Genomic DNA, 4,836 nt, shown 5'->3' on the forward strand with positions numbered 1-4,836 from the left:
GGAAAATTAAAGAACACTCAGACTCCATGACTCTGTCAAAGTTTTGCATCTGTTAATAAAATACCCTCTCAGTGAACACAGAGAGAGGAGTGAAACCTCTCAGGACAATAAAAAACTATAGAAAAACTATATAAAAAACTATAGAAATGTATTCAGTTTCTTGTTTGCCTCTAAACTTCTAATCACTTTTTTCTATTTCTCAGATAATTTTTGCATGTGTTCTTCTCCTATATGTTCAAGGGAATTTTTAATGCTAAAAGATTTGTTAATATTTAAAAGCTTGATTTCATATTATTCATGTTTTTATTTTCATTGGCTGTGAATTAAAATTTCATTGGTCATTACTTTGATTTGAGATGTGTATGGCATTTGTCCAATTTGAGAAGTGTATAGCATTTCTGTAGTTTTAATTTAGATTCTGTTGTAGATCTGCCTATGTCGCCATTTCAGAACATGTATGACATATATTAATGTTTTCAATCTTCTGTATATTATGTTTCCCCCAACATCTTTTTGTTGTTTAAAATATGTCCTTATAGCTTAACAGTTTAAGTAATCCAGTACAGATGTATGAGTATTTTCATTATCTGGAAAAGTCAGTTCTTTTTTTGAATGTATGCTTTTACTAAAGCCTTGATGGTGTTTTGATTTTGATGTATTTTCTGTTATGTAAACTTTTTATACATGTAAATAAACTATTTTAAGGGCATTTTATATTATGTAAATATTTATTGCTTGTTGCTACCTTTATGCATTCTGCTTCCTCACATAGAGGCAAATACTGCTATATGCCATTTATGAATTAAATCTGAATAACACATTGCATGTTTTCAAAACAGTATGTATGGCATGGTGTTAGTGTACATATCTTTCACCCAGGGGTGCTAACATTCTTTTTTCCCTTTTTTTTTTTTTTTTTCTTTTGTTTGGGCTGGCACCGGGAATCGAACCCGGGTCTCCAGCACAGCGGGCGAGAACTGACCTGCTGAGCCACGTGGTCCGTCCGCTAGCGTTCTTTTTACACGGTATAGTTACAGTTGTAAAAGTGGCGTTTCCTTTAATACAGTTTTAACATTTAATGTATTTTCTGTCTCCAAAATTGGTTCAGGTAAACTTATATTACTCCTTAAGTAATAAACTAAACTTATTTCTGACCTATATTTATACATAATTGAAAAATCAGAAAAAAATACGGTAATGTTATACCAGATTATAAGAATGATTTAGTAATTCCAGCTTAAGAGAAAAACATTAAATAATATTAAATATATACATAAATGAACACTAATACGAAATATTACTTCATCTTAAACATTTAGCCCACCTTAAAAATTTTTTGGAAGCAAGTAAGGTGTGCAAAAATGTTACTATTTATAGTTCTTGCAATTACTTTTAGGGTTGGCTGAGTGCTGAAAGGTGCCAAGGAAAGGCCAGGCCAGGGTGGCAACAGCGGCTGGGGGCAGTGAGCACAGCTGCAGCTGCCCCCAAGACGTGGGCCAGTGTGTATAATCATAGGACTCTCTTTGCTGACCATCACCACCTGCTCTCCTTGATAAGTGAGCAGTTGGGTCGAGGGAAAAAAGGAAAGGAGGTCAACATGAAAATAACAGAGCAAGTTGTGCTGTAAGCATTTCTCCTTGCCATCTTTATTTTCACCAAAGTTGTCCTGATTGATAACTTAGATACGTCAGCTGCCAGCCCGAAGGACCAAAGGGCTTTTCACCAAATGATGGCAGATGAGTGGGCAGAGTTGAAAAGCCCAAGCTGGACCATACCTTGAAGTTACCCTGGGAGACTGCAGCCCAGTGAGTGGATCCCCAGTAAGTATAGCCAGAAGAGTCACCAGAGCTGGGGGCAATCATGCATGCCATGGTCACCAAGAAAATCATTAAAACTGATGTGGATTGTAAAGGGACACAACTGAAAGCCTTACTGATACTTGAAGGAGGTAAGAAAATTGTCTTCAAATAAAAGCAGTAGAGTGGAAACTGCATGGCAGAGAGGTAATAATATATTGGTTATGATAGACACAACACAGAGACAGCAGCCTGTCCTTTGGACAGTATTCTGGGTTTCTGCTGAGCCCCCTTGGTGGTTGGCAGATTTGGTAACCTGCAGGCAGAGATGAAACCTGTTGTCGCAGAGCAGCTGTTGAGTACCTTCCTAACTGTAGGAAACAATACTTGCTTCTATGGGACGTTTTATCATTGCCAAGAAACAGAGCCATCATGTGCTGATGGAGACACAGTGGAGGGATCTGTCACACTCTGTCTTCCAGATGTGTGGCCTCTGCCGAAACACTGACACACATCGGGCAGAACTTAGGGAGAGGGCAAATTGGTCAGGTGGGAGTATGACGAGACCTACTGTGATGCTGTGAAGAAAATGTCCCCTTATGAGTCTGACCCTTGCCTCTTGGACATCACTGACACAGCTGTGTGTGATTACCTGATTGACAATGTCGACCCCATCACTAGGAGAGCTTTCAAGATGATGACGGCACTATTAGGCTCATCCATCTTGATACTGCCAAAAGCTTTGGGAACTCCTAAGCTTTTGATGAGAGACACATTCTTGTCCCTCTCTATCGGTGTTGGGCTTCTACTTGGAACAGACTATACCTAAAGAATGGTGTGTGGAAATCTGCCTTTATTTTCAACTAGAGTCTAGACTTTTCTACTATCTGCCTTAATATCTGCATTATTTGCCTCATGGCCTCGTGGCCTCATCTCCCTCTGCACCTCACTTGGACTCTGTGGACCCATGGCTCCTAAAGCAGTGTACTGACCAGTTTGGGCCCAACTCTGTGCTGAAGGAAGACAGGATGCCTTTCTCCCACTTTTAATTCTCAACTCAAATCATGTGAAACTTGTTTTTACAAAGATAGAAAAACAACACAATCAATGCTAAATGGTATCAGATGATTGGAAATGGTGACCATCAAGTTCTGGGGACAGGGGACAGAATGGTCCTAGATGTCTTTGGTGTTCTCTGCAGCAAGCAAAGACGCCAAGTTTCAGATCACAGAGTTGTTTCTGTTCAATCACCTTCTGACGTCCTTGGTATCATGGGCCCATTCTAGGAGTAGGTATCGTTGTTCGTCTTAATTTCTCATGCCAAAGGACAGACAGAGAAGTGACACTATTCAGGCTAATGCTGGCATTGTTTCTGGAGTGTGTATTTTGAGCAAAATCTTATAGTCCTTACTCCACCTGTGTGGATTTTTCTGAATACACTTTACAAACTCTTGTGTCCTTTTTTCACCAGCATGAGTCAAATTGGAAAGCATACCACCTCCTAAGGTGTGGCAGCAAATAAAATCTTGCATTCTATTGGAAAAATAAAATACTTTTAAAATTAAAAGTTTTCTCAGGACCAATTAAAAGTTTTTTTTATTCTTTGTATGCTACTAAGATTAGAAAAAAGGAATGAATTATTTTTCCAGCTGTCTTTTATGTAACTTTTAAAGTAGGTGAAATCTAAAGAAGTAAAATTTCAAGGAATTCAAAGTTCTATCATAGATTTTGGTTGCTGTGGCAAAATAGTGAGAAAAAAAAACAGATACAAACTTTAAAAAACTCAGTGGAGTAGCCAAATTTCATCTAAAAGATGAAACTTCGCATAGCAACAGCTTAGGAAAAATATGCTTCCAACAAAGATATTAACTCGGTTAAGAGGGAGGACTTTGGAGACTAAACCAAAGATTTGGGGATGGTGGGGAAACAATCAGAAACAATCTCACCAAGTTAGTACAGTATTGTCTGAAGACCATCACTGACTTTAGGCATATTTTTCTCATCCAGGGACCAAAAGAAGTGGCTTAAAGGCCACTGGCAAATAGACTAGGAAACTGGGTCTAAAAGATAGTAGAAAAGTCTAGACTCTAGTTGAAAATAAAGATGATTCAAACTGGCTCACCTAACTGGGAAGTCTATGGTTGGAACTGTCCTCAGGTACTCATTGTCTCCAGTTCTAAAGCTCTGCTTCTTTGTACTGGCCATATTTTGTCCTACTGTACACAGGCTGTGTTGTGGCCAGGTTGGGGCACAGCCACAGTCTAATAACGACTCCATGGCTACAGGGGAAAGAGAGCTCCTCTCACCCAATGCCCACATATTAAAACTCAGCTAATTATGAGTTAATTTTCATTCTAATTGGCCAAGCTTGGGTCACAGGAGCATAACTTGGCCAATTAGTGAGCAATCCTGGGTAATGCACCCACCCTTTCGCCAAGGTGCAGCATATAATGATTGGAAGTTGGGGAGGACAGCTCACCAAAGGAAGTTGATGCTGTTACTAAAGAAGGAATAAATAGATGGACAAACAACCCAAGAGCTCTCTACCTCAGTAAACAAGAATCATTCCAAGATTGGAATGGCCAATCAGAATCTAATTCAGAGTAATATCTAACTCAGACTTATTTGGTCTTCTAACAGCTCAGATAAGGTGGGACAAGGGTTAAACAGTCCAGAACAAAGAAGATGATCAGAAAAGGAGAGGGCCTCCATAGGTGGGTAACCCTGACCTCATCTACACTTCAAAAGGATTTGTATTAGTTTCCATAGCTGCATAACAAATTACCACAAATTTAGTGGCTTAAAACCATACACATTTATTATCCTACAGTTTCTATGGGTCAGAAGTCCTGGCAAAGCTTAGCAGGTCCTCTTCTTTGAGTCTCACAAGGTTGCACTGCCAAGCTCACCCAGGTTATTGGCAGAATCCATTTCCTTGTATCTATAGGACTCAGTGTCCTTACAGATGGAAGATGCAGGACAACCCCAGCTCCAGACACCACCTAGGCATCTTCAACATGGCTGCTTACTTCATCAAGTC

The 4,836-nt window shown here is 39.4% G+C and overlaps 1 pseudogene; it reads left to right on the forward strand.

Annotated features, from left to right (window-relative positions):
• Positions 1-1,597: 1,597 nt before the first annotated feature.
• LOC143645273 (glycosaminoglycan xylosylkinase pseudogene) lies at positions 1,598-2,845 on the forward strand (annotated as a pseudogene).
• Positions 2,846-4,836: the final 1,991 nt, after the last annotated feature.

Source organism: Tamandua tetradactyla, chromosome 8 (assembly GCF_023851605.1).
Source record: "Tamandua tetradactyla isolate mTamTet1 chromosome 8, mTamTet1.pri, whole genome shotgun sequence".
Classification (NCBI taxonomy): Eukaryota; Metazoa; Chordata; class Mammalia; order Pilosa; family Myrmecophagidae; genus Tamandua; species Tamandua tetradactyla.